General features: G+C 42.1%; 1 protein-coding gene across 3 annotated transcripts in view; it reads right to left on the reverse strand.

The window, feature by feature from the left end:
- Positions 1–22,794, reverse strand: part of GRK5 (G protein-coupled receptor kinase 5) — a 182,925-nt gene that overhangs the window by 150,752 nt on the left and 9,379 nt on the right. The gene's annotated exons all lie outside the window — the stretch shown is intronic.

A 22,794-nucleotide genomic window follows, 5' to 3' on the forward strand; every position in this document is an offset into this window, starting at 1 on the left:
TAGTCCTGTTTCTTGCAGGGACATAAATAGGAGCAACAATTATGAGCTGGGATTGCTATAAAAAGCATAATAGAAGTACATGAAGTTGAAGAAAGTATCACAGCAACAATGACATACTGAAGTAAATACCTTTTACATTATAACTGCAGTTTATATGTAGAGGTTTTCCTACAAAGATCTTAAAGCAGTTCTAAAATGTCTTATGACGTCTCTCTATTCTGGCAGGAAACTGTGTGTGTTGACAGAGAAACAGAGGCAAAGGTGATGACATGATTTGCTACAGGCTGAGCAGGACACTGATGGAGTTTGGGCACAAAACAGAACTTGAGTTCTCCTCCCATCTAGATAGGACTAATACTTCCCTAGATAAGACCTAACTGTAACTATTCAGTTGCCTGAAAACCTACCTCATCAATAAGCCCAAATCATGACTTCTGAAGCCTAATTACTTGGGTTTTCTTTTCATTTTTATGCATTGATAGTAGCACACTTTTCTCATCTTGCTTTACATCTGAACTGCAATAAGCTAACTGTAGTGGAAGGTCTCTGCCTACACACAGACAAAGAGTTTGACCTGGTGAGTACAAATGAGAGCTGGGCTTTATTTGCAGGAACAAGTTGTTATGGTTCATTTTAAAACCCTGAAGGAAGCACAGGATGTCTAAGAAAAACATACTGTAGAGCTGAATGAATGGGGCATCAATTTCCTTGACAGAGATGTCCTGCCTGGCTGCTTTGCTCTTCTTGTATTTTTGATAAACAGTTTGGTGCCTTCATTCTGTGATAGTGGGACGTCTGCCAGGTATTGCTACAGACATTCACAGTGAATGGCTTCAAGCGTGAAATCAACCCAGTTTTCTCTTTTTTCAGAGTAGGGAACTCTCTTTGTGATCCAAATAAACCTTGAAGAAGGCTTCAAGCCAACTTCGTCACTGTTTGTTCTTACGTAACCAGACTAGGAACACTCAGTACCCAAAACTAACAACAATTTTCCTATATACCTAAAAACTGCATTTACTTCGAACTTATCAGTAGCAAAAGCCTGTCATCTTTGGATATCATCCACTAGAACTGCCCAAGACAACTTATCTACTATTTCTGGGTGCCAACAACAATGGACTTGGTATTGTCCACGTTTATCAGAACGGATTTGTTACTCAAGATGAAGATAATAAGAAACAATCCCTTGCTTAGTGCGTCCAAATATTTTGCCGTTGAACTAAACTGACTTTTTATATTATATCAGGGCATGAAATCCCTGGCTTTAGGAATTCAAAGTAATCATACTTTGCACTCAACTCTTCAGAGCACAGATGAGACCCATCCACACAGGTTAGCTTCCACCTTTCCTTATTGTTAGAGTAGACACTGCAGAAGACACAGTCACCTCTTGTTTTTCACATTGATTTTCTTCCAGGCTTTAACCCATCATCAGCGACTCTGTCACTCTCGGCACCAAAACTGCACTCAGTTTGCAGCAGGAGAGATTGAAGTTTTCAAGCTCGACTACTATGCGTACGACTGCCCTCCAGGAGGAGCTCAAGAGTGCTGGATCCTGCTACTTCATCCCCAAAACAGACAGCACTGCCAATGAGGGACTCCCAGAGCCAAATCCTCTCCCATGCCAAACGGAGTCACCCTGACCACTTGAGGCTTAGCCTAAATCCTGGCTGGCATCCACTGCTGAAAGAAAAAAAAAAAAAAAAGAAAGAAAAAAAAAAAGGAAAACCCATTTTTCACCTGGGTTGCACAGACTCATTAGAGACCCTTCCCAGAGACAGGCAGGAGAGAAGGCAGGTCTCCCTGGTCTGAAGGAAGAGCTCCTCTGCACCCAGACAGAGGGAGATGGGCAGAAACGGGCTCAGGCGGCGCAGGAGAGATTGCACATCAGCTGCTTGATATGTCTGACTGTAGTGTGACTGGAACGGCTCTGAGTGAGCAAGCCATAATCCCCAAAGGGGAGTTCCCAGCACAGGAGTCCCCAGTGGGGTGGGGTGGGTGCCTCCCAGTGGATGCTTCAGAGGACTTCGGTGGACGTCTGGCAGAGCCTAAAGCAGACTATGTATGCCCTGCAGCAAAGTAGCCCTGATTTCAGACAGCAGAGAGCAGCTGTCTGCCAGGTATTGCAATTGCTCTCAAACTGCTGGTCTGTTCTTTCCTTAGTGGCTTACTTAAAATCTGACTAGCATCTGTAAGTAGCTGCTATCTTGAGCCAACAAAGGCACTGAAGGGCAACCCTTAGCGAGAGAAGCACAGGCTGCTTCGGTGCAAGCAAAGAAGCCAGAATCTCCTCCTGAAGCTGTTAACAAATTTATAACCACTCCAGAGCAGGCACAGAGGGAGAACTGTAACACGTACTCACTGGCGGGTTACACATACACAGCTGAAACTGCTGGGTGACAGTCAAGCACAAGTCCCAGAATGTTTAACCTACATAAAGGGCTTTAAGTTTAAAATGAAATGAAATAAAAACAGCATTTAACTGCACATACAGCTTGCTACCACCTCTGGTGGCCAAGCCAAAAGTATTAGGTAGAGTTAACTTTGGCTGACACCACAGCATTTACTGTTTAATTTCCTGATACTTAAAAAATAATTTTTTAAAAATATCTGTATCTTGAATATATCTGTGTTACTGGGAACAGCTCCTTATTTCTTTAACAACAGCTGTGTTTTTGAATTCACATTTCACAGATTTTTCTCCTTCTAAACTGAACTCCATACAGAAGCACCCACAGTATCTTGGCATAAACCTCTCTCCCTTGGACAAACATGTCACCAGACGTTTCTGGCAGGCTGTCCTCTCACAGATAACTAGCATGCCAAGCTAAGAATAGGATTAGTTGCCTCTTCAGCTACTTGGTCCAGGTGCCTGCAGAAGGTCATTTGGTGTGGTAGTTCAGCTTCTCAGAGAGAGAAAGAGGACAGATCCAGGCTGTATCTCTAGCAAATTACTAGGAAGTATGCAGAAGCATGTGAGGGTGTTTGGGTCAAACACATCAAAAATCAGTGCCAAGCATCAGGCTTCAGCTGTCTGGCAATCCCTGGCTAACATGAGGAAGAAACCTCCCAACACATTTTTTAGTATGGGACAGTCAAAGCATTACATCTTTCTCTGAATCATCTGCCTCTAGTTACTGTCAAAGAAAAATACCTGGATTGTAGAGATCACTGGTATGGTCCAGGGGGCAACTCCTTTCTAGGCACATATGCCTGCAGCTCTAATGTGCCTAATAGAACACACGAACAGTACAAATTATGTATATAATTAAAAGGCAAAACACTTCAAGGAAATGAGTTAAGCCTTCACTGGAGAGCCAGATGCAGTCCAGGTGTGCTTCATCATAAAACATTTACAAGAGGTCCTAAAGCTTGATGGTCTTTTGTAGCATTCTGCAAAACATTTTTTTTTTAATTGTGAACACATCAAGTGGCATGAGCTAAAAGTCATACTCCCTGAAGAGATATCTGTAAAGAAATAAGGAGAGAGAAATTTTGCAAAGGAATCAAGCATTTCAAAAGGCACAAAGCAAAGACAAAGGTTACATACATGTCAGATTGTACCGTGAAGTGAAGGAGAGAACGGATGTCAGAGGGAGAAGAGCTGGTGGACCTTGAGATGAAGAAATAAGAACTTGAGTTTACTGCAGTGAGAAGGCCATTTGGGAGCCCTAAAAAAGGGTATAGCAGCAAAGGAAGAGAAGTCACAGCTGAGAAACTGTTGAGTGGGATTACGGACTCCCCCAGAAATTTCAAGTGGTTTCAGCCAGTAATATAAATGAACAAATACTCTGCACCAATCTATTAAATAAGTGACTGCATATTTCTAAGTATGAGTATGTGTAATGCCTATGTGCTATACAGAGAGTATATAGAATTACAGCTATTCAGTGATTAGGCATTTTGATTACTTTCTTCTCTGTAACTTCACTTCCCCTGACTACTTTTTAAAGAGATCTGCAGTCTCTGCCAATATGTAGCGGCAAAACTGGAAGAAAATAACCACATGCAAAAATATCCACTTTGTCAAGTGGAGGCTTCCTCTCTCTGTGTGTGTATGACTAAGTAATTCCCCTCTCATTGTGTCCCTGGGACACCGATTGTCCCCCAGAACAACCTGACTGGCCAGTCCGCCGTTGCTGACTATCAGCCTGCCAAGCATGCAGAGTTAAGATCTCAGAACCAGCCTATGTCCCCATCTTATCCCCGAGCCAACATTTTCCCTGACTTCCTTGATGTTCTTTCTTACGTGACTGCTTGCTGCACTTTAGTTCCCAAGTTTCGGTGGAGACACAAGAAAGAAGACAAAGCTAGAGCTCGCTGCAGCTTGGCCCAGCTCCCAGCAAGATAAGCCGTTGCGAGCGGTGCGGGGACTGACGCAGCCCTGATTGCTGTTACAGTGCGGCTATCTGCAGCGGCCAGCAAGAATTTCCCTGTTGCTACTAGGCTGCACACCGTGGCTACTCACAACTTCGTGATAAATATGTGGCAACAGCTGTTTCCACATACGCAAGGACTAAGATAAGGGACTGAAATTCTCAAAGTGCGAAGTGAAGTGAGACACAGACAAAAAAGCTTGAGGAGGCACCATTTCGGATGGCCTGTGTGCATAACACGCAGTTAAGCAAAAGTGTTTCCAGAACATAGAAGGAAGGGACAGAAAAGTGACCTTTCCTATTAAGGATTACATATTTGTTTTGTTTCCCTGCAAGTTATTTTTGCTGGCATAGTGACATACAAAACATGTTGAACTTTCTAAGGAAACTGTTATTAAAGCACTGAACATTACTGTGAGGGTGCGTTTGAAAAACAGAACAATTAGGCATTTCAAAGTTTATCTAACTTAGTCACTAGTATGCTTCAGACTTGTCACAACTAAATGCAACAAGTTTCAGGGCCACTTTGATGATCCATGTACATGATTACCTTGGACATAGGACGAAGATAACCCCCTCAAAAATCTATCATTGTCTATAAACTGCCCATATACTGTCTATAAACTGTGCATATACTGGGGAAGAAAGGCTTTCCAAGACAAGGGCATTTTGTTAAAGCCTCGAGAGCCCAAACCTTGGCGGAGTCGATCAGAGCAGTTCTGCAGAGCAGGGAAGCCAGTAACACCAGACACTGGCAGAGCCCAACCATCCCAAGTACTAGCCCACTTCTCACACTGAGACAAAGCACCGGCAAAGTAACTGCAGCAACCGAGGCTTGTGGGGAATGATGTGATGTTACGTGCTTTACTTTCATTATAATTCACCACTTCATCTTAACTTCTACCAAGTTCCCCTTGAAAATTTTACTGAGCCATTGCTGGTATTTAAGGCTCTCCAAAAATTCAGCCAGACAGAAGAGGAAATTCCATGCAGCACAGAAAAAGTCTGAAGGAGGGGTTCCTGCTAGATAATGGGAAAGACGCGTCATACTGCTGGGCTTGGGCTAGCCCTTCCCTTGCACAAAGTTTTCAAAGGTGTTCAAGCAGAGAGGGTATGCTACATGTGTCTGCTTCTCTCTGTTGTATTTTTAGTTACTGTGCGGCACGGACAACCGTTACGTAAAGTGCTGTGATCACGCCAGCAGATACAGACTTCAGCTGCTTTTGGCCCTCAGCGCAAATCCCACTGAAGTCAATAGGAGAGTTCCTACTGATGTCAAGGCGTATGGATCAGAGACTAGCTGAGCAGAAAGGTAACAGTTAGAAAAGTGCAGAAGAGTTATAAAGGCAGCATGCTTCACTAAACGAGAAAGCTAACGAGTTTCTTCTAAGTTGCTCTACAAAAACAGGCATGGGCAATTCATTCGGCTGTTCCTACAGTGAGGGTATTGAAGGGTAGGGTTCTGCTACGTTTCAGGCACTTTATGCAAGCCAATCCGCCCCATCTGATCTGAAGCCAAATCACTTTTCCTTCCTTCAAAAGAAAATGTAAAATTCTATTTGAGTTTTACTCAAGGTCTTTAAGAGCACAGAACACCACAGGAAAGATGCTATCCTGCTACGCCTGGACCGTGAGGCATCTCTGACTAGAAATGCTTATGGAGATATAATTTGTAGAGATAAATGCCACAATTTAATTGCATTGTTTGCTAGTAATTCAAAACAATAAACTTGAGTGTGACCATAGGTGAAGAAAGGACCCAAAATACGATGGGATTTTTTCACACAGATTCGGGAGTTTTTCACAGGGAAGCATGAGGGAACAGAATAGATGTAACTGCAAGTGACTGTGGCCTGGTGCACAGCCAAGTCTGTAAGTGGACAGTTATTTTAGTTTGAGAAAGAGTGAGGTGCATTTGCTGTGAAGGAATGTATGTGAGATAGCACGGTGCTGAAAGGCACTACTCTGAGCCTGCCAAGCCTCCCTTGTGCAATTCTGTTTTGTAGGAACTGTGGCAAGAAGTTAAAATGTTGGAGGAAAATAACAGGAAAACAAGCTGGGACATAACTTTTAACTTATGGACAGAAAGTCAGGATTCATGGAAGGAGAGTCCCGTGACTCTTCCTCCCTTCTGCAAGGAAGAGGAGCTTTGATTCTCAGATGGAGTCTCGCATCTGGAAGCAAAGTACACCACAGATGCAGACTGAAAGAGGTGAGTGAAAAGTGGTTTGGTATGTGGAGGGACTGCAGCAGATTGTTTGAGCGTCTAGATGAAGAAAGGTTTCTCCTGGAGTTTCCGAGTGTGATTCTGTGGAAAAAAAAAAAAAGTAATTTTGTTCCCTGGGTACAGCACTTCCCTCTTCTGAAATAAGATAAAATTCATTTCATATTTTGCAGTCAACTGACTCACAGCACTTCTTAAGTCCAACAGCCCTTCTCACAGGCCAAGGCTGCATCCTTCCTCAAGAGGCACCACGGCAAGAGAGCTCAGCGGGCACCACCGCAGCGATGCTGACTCACCCCCACCACAGGTCTGTTCGGAGGCCCTGCAACACACTTCATCAAGGGTTGTGTAATGCTCTTCTTCACCAAACTCCAAAGTTGTGTCCCAGCCACCACGAGGAGCCAATATTAACAATGCTGGCTATTTTAATTGACGCTGGAAGGCACAAAAATTAAACACCTCCTGAAATGAATGAGGCGCCATCGATTGAACTCAGAAATATGACTTCAGCATTCCCATAACATCAGGAAAATACTGCATCAGATGCCTCTGATTTAGGTTTGAAAAGGCTCGGGTTACGGTTTTACAACTGTATCGGCCTAGAAACAGAAATTTTAACACAAGTTTAGATTTTGCAGCAAATAGCACGTCCACAAAATTCCAGAAGCACAGGATTCCACTCGCTGAATGGCTTAAACAAACAAGCAAAACAAAAAACAAGCAAACCCATAGAGACATTACACCACCTACGGAACTGCAAAGGGTTTTAGAACCTAAAATCCAAATTTAGCACACAAATAATTAGGATTTCCAAAGACTCCTATTGCTTTCATTCCCATTCAATGCTAAAAAGTCTTTTCCACACAGGAAAAGAATCTATTTATGTTTCATTAGTGCCAGTTTTGTATATACCAATAGACTGTGTGTATATAGGAGAGAAGGGAGTACGCTACGCAGCTGGGAGCTTTCTTGGCTAATCACTTGTTTTCTCTTTCTGAGCAAAATAAATACTACAACAAAATTCAACAGGGCATAACAGCACGTCTATTAAGGCTGCACATTTTCCATCAGACTCCACTGGTATTTGTCTTAGCTGTGCTTAGGCTAAGAAACACACTCTATGGTATCATTCATAAATAGGAGCTATAATAACCTACGCACACATATATACTAAAACAAATAAAATAATACCCTGACTTTACTTGGAGAGAGATAAGGTAGTGATGCTGGAATGCTAGTTAATTAGATATTACATTATTTAAAAAGAATTTCCTCTACAGCATCAGCAGCATTGAATCATTTTGTCCTAAATAAAGAAGCCTGTTACATCTGCTTGACTTGAAAAATGTTATAGAAAAACATAGCCTGAGAGTGTTACCTACATTTTAAAAAACACAGTTTATTTCAGCATCTATTTTGGTAGATCAGAAGTGTTCCATGTTCTGAGAATGACTTTGGAGTTGAGAACACCAAAAATGCACTAAAACTGAGATTAAAAGAAAAGCACTTAATATCCTCAAGCTTAACACCATTCTGGAGAGCAGATGAATTACAAACAGCTTAGAAGATGAAACAAAAGAAAGTTTTCATAAGTGATTTGCCAACACTAACCTTCTAAATCACAGACTGTAGCATGGTGTACTTTCACTAAAAAGTAACAGATATTTCACATCCCAAGCTGCCAACTGGCAAAAACTAGTGTTGTTCATATACTTTGGAAACAGGTCCCAGTCTAGTGCTTAAACCAGACTGATTTCTGGATGATTGCCTCATGGAACTATGATTTAATATGCATTCTTGAAACTCTTACAGATTTTACTTACGAGACACCTTTCAGAGGTTGACTCTGAAGTCACATAAGTTTTATTTTGAAGTTAACTATTATAATAATAACTATTCATATGTATAAGTTTTCCCATGCGCAAGGACTTGGGGAACAAATTCATATTCACAGGTGAAAATCAAATATCTTTAATTACCTGTCCATACACAAGCCATTTTTCCTTTGCAGTAAAGAACATTGTCCCCAAATGTTTAAATTAAGTTCTAAATCAGAAAAGGAAACATTTTTTCCATATGTTTAATTTTACACCTCAATTATTTATTAACCAATTCTACAGATACATCCTGTTACTCTTATGGGAGTTCAAACAATATTCTTACTATTTAAAATATGTTCCTCTATTTGCTGCTAACTGGAGACATTTATTAGTTCCATGTTTTACTAAGCGGTAATTGCTGCTGGGAGCCACAAATTCCTGATCCGTACAAATTACAAGGAGACACCCATGTGGATTTACAATTCAGTTAGCCTTGACATCACTATACTCTGCCTGAAAATCTTGAATCCATTTAAAAGAGCAGGTTGTAAATAAAACCAAATAGTGCCACTTTTTTTTCAAATATATGCTAATATTCCATACAGCCTCATAGAAGCCAACGCGTAACTAGTAACAAATAATAGCTGTTTTTAAAAAGAAGAAAAGCCTGCATAGATCTTTCTGAGTACATGCGCAATCCACCACATACTGTGCTACTGTTAAACCCTCCAGCAAGTGGAGTTTGAGTTTTCTTGTTTAGGAACAAAGTTCCCAAAGCTTTCTCTCTTTTTTTTTTCTACTCCCTCCCCCTGACCTGGGCAGCCTGACATTGCTGTGGGGCAGTGACCTCTCCCTAAAGCAACTTTACTCCACGGCAGAAGCTGCAGGATGTGAAATGCTGGCGCTCTGGATCACCTTCCTCAAACCCCAGGGGACAGGACACCTGAACCAGTACAGACCCATCCTTCACCTACTCTTCTCCTGGATGCCACAAAACCATCACTGAGCCCATTAGCACATCAGCTTTGCTTTAGCACTTTGCTGGGGAGAAGCAGCATTGCCAGCAACGGTGGGAGAAGGCCACAGCTCTCTGGAGTATAGGCTGTCCAAGCCCACAGGTGGGGATATAACGTGGGGAGGGAGGAGAAGCTCAGTGCAACCACTTCATCCCATACACCCTATCACAACAGGAAGCAAAAGCCAGCATCACGGATCATGAGACAGCTCAGAAGTGCTGGTGCCTGGCCACATTTTGTATTTGGCATGTTTAGTTGCAGCGGTACCATGCTGAGAATCTGTTGCCCATCACCAGGTTTTGCGTGCCCAATGAGTATGTAACCAGCAGTACGGTTCCTGTACTGTGGACACTGGAAAATACCATAATGCCTGATGAATGTGAAGAACTCATTATAATGGCTTGAGCCAGCCCAAGGTGGAGATGACATTTGTCCAAAACCTTTCCATCATGACTTGCCGAGTCCTGGCTTTTCCACTACCCTCACCAACCTCTTGTGAGAGAAGAGGCTGTTAATAAAGTCAACTTGTGCTCTTCCTCCTGTGTCCAATAATGGGGGTCATTGCTGAATCCAGGGGAGTATTTCAAGTAGTTGGTCACATGCTGTAACTGGCAGAAATACCAGTGGGAGTGAAAAGAAAAAAAAAAAAATCACATAATGAATGTGATTCACTCCCGCTTTATTAATCTTTAGCTTATTAATCTTGCCATCAAGTATTTTGATTGCAATTTAAGTGCATCTGAAAAGTCAATTTATGCAGTATGAACCCAACTACGAAGATGTACAAATCTTAAACCAGCTGAGAGCGAAAGGCTATATTACTATTTTAGTGCACAGGTCTTCTGTTGCTGGAATTTGTGCACACCGTCAAATTAAATTTAGCTTTGAAATCATTTGTTTTAAATGAGGTGTATGCTGATTTTTTTTTTTTGATGGAGTGGTGATATTTCAGCTGGCCTACCCACTCGGAACAACATTGTCTCAACACAGTACTCATTTCTGCTACTCATTATAAAAATCTGAGATAACATTTTACCTGTACGTTTTCCCACACAGCTGAAATATTTAATCTTATTTTGACAGCAGGAAGGAGGTTTATTGTTTGAAGTAAAATTTTGCTGATAAGCAATAGTTTGGTTAACTTTTTAGATATAGATAAGATAACAAGCAGGGTCCTGAGGAGCTTTAGGTACCTATACAACCTAGTTATTTCTTTAGTGCTTTCAGAAAAAGTTCTTTCACTCTTCACATAACTGATTCACCAACAAGCATTGTGAATCCCACTGCTTTCATGTGACGTGGACACTGTGCTCCGCCTGAATTTGGTATTATGTTCAACAGATCACTACACAGGTAGGAGCCTTTATTTTCCACCATTTTACCATATTTGTATTTTTGAAGATCATCAGATCTTAATCTGCTCTGGTAAATTGTCTGTGGGAAATAAACAGTTCTCCACACCCAACATACCTGTTTTTCCACAACACCATGTAGTAGAAACTACAGTAAAAAGCTTTCACAGTCACAGAAGTATTTGCATAAATTCTAACAAGCAGAAATCCTCTGTATGAGAGGATAAATTTCTCTGCAGGTTACAGCCAAGAGGCATCATGAAATAACAGCACGGACTAACCTCATGGGCTTCACGTACCTGCTACAGCAGGTAGCTCAGATCAGCGTGCATGACACTAAGCGTGGGCTTGAGAGACCTGTGTTCTGCATCTGTCCCTTGCCCGGATCTCCTGCATGACCACATGCAAGGTGCTCCTCCTTACCCTGGCACTGGCCTGCCTGTGTCTGTAGATTTAGTTAAACTTTATGTTCTTCAGAGAAGAGACTGCATCGCTCACTGTTTGCCAATACCGAGTAGCACAAAAGGATTCTGCATTTGCTGAGGTGCTATTGTTGTAAGGGATAAACAACAAAAGTTCAAGGTTCCTAAGGAGGACAGAAAATACTAATAGCCTGATCTATGAAATTACCGAGCTGTCTATGTAGTTGCTAGAGGCTAACTTGGCAAGAGGAGGTTTAGTGCTTACATGAGAATTTTCATGTCTACATTCTTTTAACCCTCATAAAAATGCAGAATTAGCTCAAAAATGTTAAAATTATGAGTTGGCTATCAGGCTATAAGCTTTGCATGAGGATACTATCAACTCTAGGGCTCGTAGACATTCCCTCTCACACCTGAGCGCAAAGCAGACCAAAACTTCAAAGGCAAAATAGGATTTTTGAAATCTTTCAGAAACTTTTCGGGAATTTAATTACGCCATTCCTATTTAAAAAGTACTGATATTGGCAATCGAATAAGGACATTTAAGAAAATGTGAGGTGTGCTTGCTAATCCTTATCTCAGAAAGAACACCTAAGAAACGAGTCATCTCAAAAAGTGCCATGAGGAAGCAGAAAGAATTCACTTACATTGGTGACATAACCTATTTTTGAGAGAGAAGAAAGATATGGACTTAGTCCTGAGGTCCTCACTTAGTCAAAAGTCCCCAGTGACTTTAACAGGAAATTTGTCTGGGTATCAGCTACAGGAATGTCCCTTGACTTGTCTGGAACGTTAGTGCGGCATTAATTGCTCATTATCTTATGAAGCAATCACAGTGACAGGCATCTTTTTCGTTCTTGCATGGCGCAACTAACAGGAGAACCAGGCTGAAAAATTAGTCATAACAGTTAAAGAGGGGACGATTCCTGAATAATTAGGGTAAGTTACTATGAAGTGCACTGATCCATGTGCTACAAAACTAGTAAAATATGCTGATTTATACAGAGAAAATTAAAAATACATGCAGCTCTACAGAAGGCAACTTAATTGCATATTCCATGTTTTCCATTAAACAGAAGCATGTGTTTTTGTAATTCCCTTTATTAGACTATTTGAGGTCAGCTGCCTTATTCAGGTGTATTTCGGAAGAGATTTTGAGCATTAAAGATCAAGCAGTTTGCTCAGATGTGCAAAGACCAGTGGCCGAGACAGTTCACCTATCCCTAGCCTCATCCACCATGACTTATAAAATGGAGAAAAAAATAAAAACAAAACAAAACAAAGCCTTATATCCTGGACCTGGCATATACTACTCAGAACAGTGTTTGGTGACCTGCTCCCCCTTGGGTTTCAGTCTCTTTCCAGGTGCAGGATTTACTGGTGGTTAGAAAAGTATTTACCTTCTCAGTGACGCCAGCACCCCTCTTGACAGCTGCAGGCCCCTGCTACTTCTCCCAGTGCTGGAAGTTTCCCTTCCTCCAGGGGCTGGGCAAAAGGCGCTACCGCCGAACCTCTCTTGCCTTCCCCTTTCTCAGGTTGCCAGTTCCTCGGCCGCCCGGCACAGGTGCAGAGGGGTACGCGGTGCCGCACGAAAACAGGGATGTGACAAGAGGGCAGGTAGGTTCCACCATTCACCCTGCCCAACGCCCAGCTACAGCATCCTCTCAGATAGCTCTACTCAGACACGACTATAGCATGCTGCAAATCAAGGCCCTGGACAATTCCCATGCAGCGCCGTTTGTCTTGCAAGCAAAGCCAGAACAAAGAAACAGGACATTGATCCACCAAGGATTGAATTACAACTTTAATATTCAGCTGAAGGAAGGGGAAGCATGTTGTACAGCTGCTGCAGAGGAGGATGGAGCCCTGAGTCACAGTCTAATCTTTGCTAACCCTTACAACAACTAGAGGGACTTGCCTAAAATTGCATTTTCCCTCTTCATCCTGGGGAGGGTGGCGGGTGGACAGTAAGCTGTACTCAGTCTGCTTCTCTGCAATGGAGTGTAGATGGGATCTGTCCCGAGCGCTCAGGAACACCTTATAGCTCCTGTATGGCTGTACAGTGGTGTGATTAATGTTTCAATTCTGATTAAATAATTACCTGGGAAACAGCAATTTCCTAACAATTTCTAAACAGAGCTCAGTTATGCAGAGGAATAAGCCTTTGCAATATTAGAAGACATACAATAATATTATGCCTTCACTGAAAACACATAGGATAACACCGAAGGCAGACATACAGATAATTACAGACAGGAATTTTTATAAACAACGACAGCATATTCACAACCATAGGTCATGTCCTGATGGAAATCTCAGCCTCATCTCACTACCTTGTTACAGCTGTTATGTAAAAAAACCATCAGTAAGAAAGGGAGCCTGCTTGGCAAATAGTATATACTGTTTCATGTTTAAAACCAAGACAGAAGAGTAAAGGGACAAATTACCATTAGGTCTATGCCAGTTGTTACAGATTTTGTCACAGAAATCTAGGCATTTGATTAAATGCTTTAAATATCCAGATACTGGTCAGGTCAACTAGACTGATTCTTTTAACAGGTGGGTTATTGTATGAAGTATGTATTAATGGACTCTTGTCTTTAACGTAAAAATAGAGATTCAGGATCTTGCAAAAACTGTAACAGTAAATAGAGTAGTTGAGGAGAGCATTCACAGAAACCCTATGGATTTCGTATCAATTCTACGGCTCTGGTTATATCTGTCTAAATAAAAAGGAATGAAAACATTTAATGTTTTAAGGAACATCAGGTACACATGACAAATAATAAAGGGTTTCAGAGAGCAAGACACACAGCCCATTTTGCAGAAGGGCAAGCCAGTGCCTCCTCTTTGCCTCCTAGGAGGAATTAAGTCCCAGAGGCTGAGAATGGCAAAGGCTCACATCTGTGCTAGGGTCCATCATCAGATGCAGCCAACGATGAAAAATTTGTAATGCTCTTCATGGTCTTTATGACTTTCATCTTTCTATGAACTTCATTAACGCAAACCTCTACATCCAGTCTCCTGTTTTCCATACCTGGAAAGGTCTCTGATACTTCCATGTAGTGTTTTGCCACAGACAAGAAAATTTTTTTGCTGCTCACAGATTCCTGGAAACCTTTATTCCCCGGGCTGTCTGCAAACATCCAAGCTGTAGAGGAGAGTAAGAAAAGCAAGCAGCTGTCTGTATGGCAAGGTGCTGCGCGGCTCACTTCTGTTACCAAAAGCCACTCAAATGATCTGTCTTTTCAGATCACAGCAAACTGTATTTGTTATTTCTGTGCTCACCTCATTAATACAAGGTGATTACTAACATTCCTGTATAAGCACTAAGCTGGGCCTTTAGTTTATCTGTCAAAAGTGAAAGGATCTGGCACCCAAATATATTTTCTTACGCTTTCAGCTTAAGACAACAGACACCCAGGGCCAGTGGCTGAGCAGAAAACGATGGCGATTTCCCCCTGTTCCATTAAATACAACTTAATACTGTTCAGCCTGAATTGAGCCTTTGGCTCCTGCCCAAATGCTGCAGCTTCCTTCTTTGGAAAGAAAAAGAATATACCCTTCTTGCAGAAGTACACCACGGTGGAAGAAGACAGGAGCTGCTGGGAAGATCACCACAACGCCGCTTGGGCCAAAGCAAGCTTCTCCCTGACACCAAAGAGAACGACTAAAAATTACGAGAACTGAGGATATGAGAAAGAAAACTCATTCCCCTTCCTTCAAATGAAGAGTGAAGTACATCATCAGACTAAGCCTTAAGCGCAATCAACCAACGCTTGGGGAAGAGGAGAAAAAAAAATAAACTTTTTAGTGACTCACACCAAGGAATGCTTTCGAGGCTGCGAAACCCTGAGGTAAGCAGGCAGAAAAGGAGGGGCATGTTAACTGTGCCTCCTTTGTAATTGTTATTACTGACTGCGACAAATATATTAAGCAGGGTTTGTGGTGAAGAGGACAGCTTAAAATGGAAGAGATGAATATTTTATACAGCAAAATTACCATGAAGAGATTTCAAAGGATGGACAAAGTGTGCAGACAAAAATGCAACTGTGGTCACTTTTAAAATCCATTTAATTACTGAATTTGTACCTACTGAGTAGTGCCATGGAGTTCAGTGGCATTATTCTCAGACTAAGTCAGAAAAAGAATATAAGATTCTAGTCCTAAAATTAATAGCTGTGTTTACAGGCCCTTTAGGATGCTGCCTATTTTTATTCAGTGATTCATTGCCCTTCTCTATAAAGTATATTTCATTAATCTTAGAAATGCACACAAATCTCAGTGGAGTTGCTCTGCTTACATACCAAATATGAAGTTCTCAATCTAAACTATTTGTCAAGCTATATGACTTTAATAAAATACATATTTATCGGAAGATGCCATTTTCTGTTAAAAAATGCCATTCTGTTAAATCAAAACTATCCATTCCTGTCAAACTGCTTCCTCCCCCCGCCCAGAAGAAAACAGTAATGTCTTATAAAGAGCAAAATTCAATCCTGAACAGAATTATGCAATTCTGAAAACTGGCTCTGTCCCCCAGCTGAACTTCATCTGCTATGATCAAATAAAGTTAAACCACAAAGAGATATTAGAGGATAAATTTATATATCAGTTGCTGTGTTTTTTAAAAACACATTCATCCCAGATTCATAATCAGCCCAGATTAAAAGTTCCAAAGCTAATGGAGTGCAGACCTGAATTAGTGAAGAGAACAAGTATCTGCAAATCACATCATGTGTTTAATGAAATAAGCAAAGCCTCCATAAAAAATGGTCTTCTCACTATCATTTGCCAGAATTGGGTGCCAGGGCATCCAAGCACTGCTATGAAACATGACTTTCTTTACACGGGCAGGAAAAAGGCTGGGATGTGAACCATTTATTTTCACCGATGAGCAATTGTTCAAATTTCCTCTGCCAGTGAATCGTCCAGCAAAGGCCTTACGGGACTTCACTCACGCCTGAAACTTGTTTACCTGCTTTAGTGTTTACAGGATGGCATCTCAGCTCGAACCTGCACTAACCCAGCTTCACGCAGGCACTGTCCACAACCTTCTATGTCACCACCTCTTTTGAAAGGTGATGTTGTATCCTAACACCTGAACGATAACCTCAAGCACCCAGATTTACAAAACTAAGTGTTTAAAGCTTTACTGCCTTCCTCGCTACCTAGCCCTAGAAATCTTCAGGCCTCACACAGGACACCATTTGGATCCTCCCTGGACTGGATATACGTTTTAACAAAGAGTTTAATGTCCAGCATTTCATTCCTGGGTTTAGTACCATATCCTGTACACATTGTATCTAAAAATTGAAGTATAAAAATAAAAATCACTAAGCATTTTTGAAAATTTAGGCCAGAGCCTCAAAACAAAACCATGCTCTGTGCTCTCCTCGTGAAATATTTCTAGGCTTCTAAATAACCTTTGTGCCCTCACACAACTGGTAAATGTTTGCTTAAAAATATATTCCAACAATCCCCTTGCAAAGGATTTGGAACATATAGACTTGAGCTTCATTTCGGAAGGTTCATTTACATAGCACATACATAGGTTTTAAAAAGCTGCCTTCTATTTATTCTAAACTTTCCAATTACCAGTTTGTTTATACCAACCACCACAAAGAGGTCTTAGAGAGGTCACTTGAGGAAATAATAAATTTCTCTATCTGCTTTCCCAAGTATGTTCACGGAGCCAGAGTTTACTTCCTTCACTTTACTTCATGAATAATCCTGGTGTCATGTATTACTCAACCTGTAAGCTATTAATGAGTAAGAATAAAATATTAGCAAATTTAAATAATAGCAAGGTTAAACATTAAAACGTTGTTCAGTCATGTTATGCCACTATTTTTAGACAATCTGTTTTCAGTGGAGATGCGTCACAAAAGCTCTGTGAGCAGAACGTGGCTCCTATACCTGTGCTACACATTGGCAGTCATTCTAGGCCTCCGTTATTTACGATATACCGAATGAGCGATGTGTTCCCCATGAGAGCTGGAGGCAAACACAGCATCCCAAAAAAGGAAGAGAAAACAATATGCTGAATCCATCAAAGTTTGTTACTTCATAGTCTTTTCACAGCCAAATAAACATTTTACAGCTGGAGGTCTGCATTAGCCAACATAACAAATGTCCTGGAATCTGCTAGAGATTTCACATTAGACTGTAATGATGAAGAAGATTGATCCTATTCTTTACACATCTGACATATGCATGTACACAGGCAAGTATTCAGTGCACAGGTCCTGAAGAATAATTACCTGAAACCATCATTTTTTACAGAATTGGCAGAGGTTAGGGATGGGACAGGGGAGGATATTCGGTTTGGGTTTTTTTTAAAGCGGGATGTGTCCAGGCCTACCAGAATGTATCACAGTCCTCCATGGCATGAGAAGTGATCACTGACACTTCAAACAGCTTCAGAGAGTCAGACAGTGATTTGACTGGTAGATCTGAACAAGGCCAATTTTAACAGTGTTCACCTGGGACCTTCCCTTTCTGTCCTTTTTTTGCAATCCTGATTTTTTGGCCAATCATCAGATGTCATAAGGATGGCTCCTTTGAATACTGCTATCAACTGGCAAACTCCAACACTTCTGGTTCATGAATTTTTACTTTTCTTCTCACTCTCAGGAACACATTAATTGTGGTCAATGCTGTTCGGGAGGTGGGTCTTGCTTCAAGCTAGACAGTTTGGCAGTTGTACAAGATGACATCTAATTGCACTACCTAGGCTCATCTTCTCTTTGAGAAAAATCTGCCAAGCCACATGTCTGATGTAGTACCAAAAAAGCAGATAGAAGAGCTGAATTCTGCCACTGATTAGAATGCAAATCCTGGATGCACGTCCAGATCAGAAACTGATGCTGGAGGCTTAAAATGTTCAGATCAGGTCACCAGAGATGCCAAAACTGGGATGTGTACATGTCTGCAGCAGCCCGGACTCCCTCCATGCTTTGTTCAGCTGTGTACAAGACTACAAAGCTATTGAACAGTGATGACATTCTGCACTCCGCAACTTCCGATACTAGTGCCTCAAAGTGATTTCTGCTCATCATTGAAGCTGAACTGATGGAAGCTACAACAGACTACTTTGCAGAAAAACTCAATGCCTTGTTTGCCTGTCTTCACCGACAAGGTTTCCCAGGTCTCTGTGCTTAGAGGCAGAGCTCCAGGATGAAATGATCTACCAGCTGACAGATTACTATGACAGATTACTTGAGTGAACTTGACCCACATAGGCCCACAAGACCAGAAGGGCTGCTGCACTCAAAGAGTGCTGAGAGCTGGTTAATAACATTGCAAGGCTGCTATCTGAGCTTTGAAAGGTTGTGGAGATTCAGGGAGGTCCTCCATGACTGGAGAAAGTCAAAAGGAAAATCCAGGAAACTACAGGCCAGCCAGTCTGTCTTCAGTCCCTAGGAAAAATCATGGAGCAAGTCATCTCAGAGCATGTTTCTGGCCATATGAAGGAGAAGGTGCCTGCAAACAGGCAGCGGGGGTTTACCAAGGGTGACTCATGCCTGACCGACCTGACTGCTTTCTAGGGCAGAATAACTGGTTTCGTGGACAAGAAGAGAGCAGTGGCTGTTATTTAGCTTGACTTTACCAAGGCTTTCAACACTGTCTGCCACAATATTCTTGTACCCAAGTTAGGACGTTGCAGTCTGGATAGGTGGGCAACCAGGTGGCTAAAAAGCTGGTTGATCCTTCAGGCTCAGAGGGTCCTGGTTAATGCATCGCACTCAGCCTGGCAGGGGGCTCCACAGGGGACCCTCCTGGGACCTGGCCTGCTCAACATCTTTATCCGTGACCTGCAGGCAGCCACAGAGTGCACTCTCAGCAAGTTTGCGGATGACACCAAACTCGGCTGATCCGTCAATACGCTCAAGGGCAGGGCTGCCATCCAGAGGGACCTACCCAGGCTGAAGCAGTGGGCTGATGGGAACCCGATGACATTCAACCTGGAGAAACGCAAAGTCCTGCACTGCAAAGGAGGAACCCCTTGCAATGGTACAGGCTGGGGGCTGACTGGCTGGGGAGCAGCTCTGCTGAATAAGCCCAGGGGTCCTGGCAGACGCCAAGCTGAGCATGAGCCAGCAGCGGGCCCTGGCAGCAAAGGAGGCCAGAAGCACCCTGGGCTGTATGAACAGCAGCAGAGCCTACAGAGCAGGAGAACTGATTGTCCCCCTCTCTTCAGCACTCACTGGACCACATGTAGATACCACGCCCAGTTTTGGGCTCCCCCCTTCCCCTCCCCGAGACAGAAAAGACATCGATAAACTGGAGTAAGTTCAGCAGGGAGCCCCCACAATGGTCAGGTGCTGGAGCACTTGCCCTGTGAGGAGAGGCTGAGGGAAACAGGGCTTGCTCAGCCTGCAGAAGGAAAGGCTTTTGGGGGAGACCTAACAGCAACCTGCCAGTACCTACAGGGAGGGTATCAAGAAGATGGAGCCAGGCTCTTCACAGCAGTGGGAGGATGAGACACAATGGCATACACTGAAAGAGAGGGTCAGCTGGATAAAAACTCCCATGAGGACAGTCAAGCACGGGAGCACATTGCCCAGAGAGGCTGTGCAGCCTCCATCCTTGGAGGTTTTCAAGATTTGACTGGCTAAAGCTTTAAGCAGCCTGGTCTAACCCCAGAGCTGACCTACTTTGAGCAGGAGGTTGGACTAAAGACCTCCTGAGGTTCCTTCCAACCTGTACTTTTCTGCGATTCTAAGAAAGTCATGTTTACAAATCTGCTAGATTTTTTTGGAGGAGTCAACAAACATGAAGAAGGGTGAATGGTCAATACAATATACTTGAACTTTTAAACAGCTTTTGACAGTGGCTCTCACCAACAATTCTTAAAAAATTAAACTGGTTTGAGGGATTCACTCCTGTGATTCAGTAGCGGTAGACAAGATGGGAAATCAAGGATGAGACTTTTACTGTGGAGCAAAGCTGTCAGCAGTGTGTCACAGAGATTTACAGCAGAAGCTGGTCTACTTAGAGTATTCATAAATGGTCTGGAAAGGAGTTAAATAGGAATATGACAACATTTGCACAGCAACAGATTTCTTCAGGATGGTTTTAACAAAAACAGCCTGCAAAGAGTAGCAAAAGCAATTGCAGTATTGGATCACTTGGAGATAAAATACCAGATGAAATTCTACGTCAGACAGCACACTACTGCAAGTGAGGGAAAACAACTCTGTAGATGCACAGCAAACAATGGACTCTAATTTAAACACTGCAGCTCAGGAGATAGATTTCTGAGATAACTGTCAGCAGTCCCAGCAATGAACATAAAACAATAGTGGAAAAAAAAGCAAACAGCAAGTTAAGAATGACTGTGAAAGGAACAAAGGACAAAGCGGTCAGCATCTCTGTGCCACTGTCCATGGTGTGCGCATACTCTGTGCAGTTTTGGTCATCCATTTCAAAATGACACAGAACTAGAACATGCAAAGGGACAGTGACAAAGATAATGGACTTGGACTTTTCAGCCTAAGGAAAAACTGCTAAGGGGTATGTTATGATGATAGAGAGTTATAAAATCATAAATGATCTGATAGAAATTAGGGAAGAACCAATGAAATAGCATGTTTAAACTGAAGCACCTCCATGGTGGCACTCCCACATCTTCATCACGTCTGCTTTCTGAGGTTGCCAAGACATAAGTGATACACTGACTGAGAGCCCCTTATGAAGCACACAACGTGGGAAAGTTTGCATGCTTTTGTTACCTTGTGGAACTCATGGCGACAGGAGGCCTTGCAGGCCAAAATTATAAATGTGGTCAAAAAAGGGACTGAAGAATAGACCCCTCTATTAAGTACAATGGTCCAGAGCCACCTTCTGCTCAGGAAGTCCCTAGAGTAGGAGGCTGAGAAGAGGTACAGGGAAGGATCGTTCCAGCTGTGCCTCTTATACTCTATTCTTAGACACCTGCTGCTGTTAAGGATCAGTTACTGACACACGGCAAGAAGGAGCTTTAATCTGAACATTTTTCTGCTCTTACATTCCCAGCTCTCCAGACAAGAGAGCTAAAGTTTGTTTTTTAATTCTTGAACCAGTCTCTCTTGATACGAAGGGCACAAAGCTTCCAAAAAAGAGGTGTACTGTAACCTTGGGAGAAGCTTACGTCATACACAAGTCATTTGGATAATTCTTCCTAAAACTCCGCTGCTGCCGAAACAAACAAAGCGCACAAACTTTCCCAGATGTGTGCTTCATGAGCAATTCTCAGTCAATGCATGATTTATAACTTGGCACCCTCAGAAAACATAAAATCGTGATTCAGAGATGAAATGTAGATGTGGAATTGCTATGGAGGGAGACAAAAAGGGTTTATTCACAGATCAGTCCCAACTTCTTTCTGCATTTGCAAACTTTTTCACTGTTTCCAAACATTGCATTTGACAATTATTCTTCCCTTAATAGTAAAAGGATTAAGGTTCAGAGTTCAGATTCTCTTTTTTTTCTCTAACTGTTACCCAAGTAAAATTTCCTCTGTAAGACGTGCAGAGTGAGAAATGGCAATTCTGCTAGATGCTTTTCAACAAAAGAAGAGAGACAGGTTGTCCCGCTGGATTGCTGCTGGAGAAAAATTCACCATGCCAAGTAGCAAGATTATTCCCTACACAAAGCACCTCTATTGATTTCTAGTGTGAATATCACTAGAATCTCTCTTTGGCCAAAAGCAACTAACTTCATGGAGACTCAGAGCACTGAAAAATTTTTTTCCAGTAACAGCCAAAACTAAAGAAGATAGAAAAAGGTTCACTATGAACTCCATTCAGTCAATCAAGCTTTCATTCCCAGTAAGAAACAAAACCTATGAGGGAACGGGAAGGAAAGCAATGGGGAGAGGAAATTAGCAGAAACTCATGAAAAACAGAATGACAAGCAACGAACAGCACCAATATGAAACAAAAATCTTAAAGAGCGCCATCCCTAGATGGTTTGGCAACCTTGGCTAAATCATGACTTAGCGTAACATCCATCCTTCCCAGCTCATCTGCTTGTTAAAGACGTCAGCTCTTTTGCACTTTCTATGAGGACATTTAGACAGAAATGTCACTAGGGACTCATTGGTGTTGTTTTCACCTAGCATCATGGATATCTTCCTCTGTTCTTGTATCGCCTTTACTTCCCACAGCACTTTTTTTTTCCTCTCTCCTCTTAGGATGAGATTCCTCATCAATTCTTTGCAAAGAACTTGATAATAGCAGACTAGTCATGTGCCTTCTGCAGATGCTGCAAAGTGAACACAACTGTAATGCCACAGAGTTTCTCTATTCTCCTTTCATGTGACACACTAGATGGTTAAGTAGACTCTGCCTGAATGAGATGATTGTTTCCTCATTTCTAAAATCTTCATCAGAAATAGATACCGCCTACAGAATTATCAGGGTCTCCCACAACACATGCATAGAAAAAAAAAATCATTATCATTTTAGATAGGAGCACTGTCACAGAGACTAACACTGACCAAAGACTAACTGAGGATAATATGAAAAAGAAAAATATATGAAGCCTTAGGTGTGTCCGGTAACGTGATGTTTTAAACCAATTTCATTAACTACGTTTT

The sequence above is a fragment of the Struthio camelus genome, chromosome 7 (genome assembly GCF_040807025.1).
Source record: "Struthio camelus isolate bStrCam1 chromosome 7, bStrCam1.hap1, whole genome shotgun sequence".
Taxonomy (NCBI): Eukaryota; Metazoa; Chordata; class Aves; order Struthioniformes; family Struthionidae; genus Struthio; species Struthio camelus.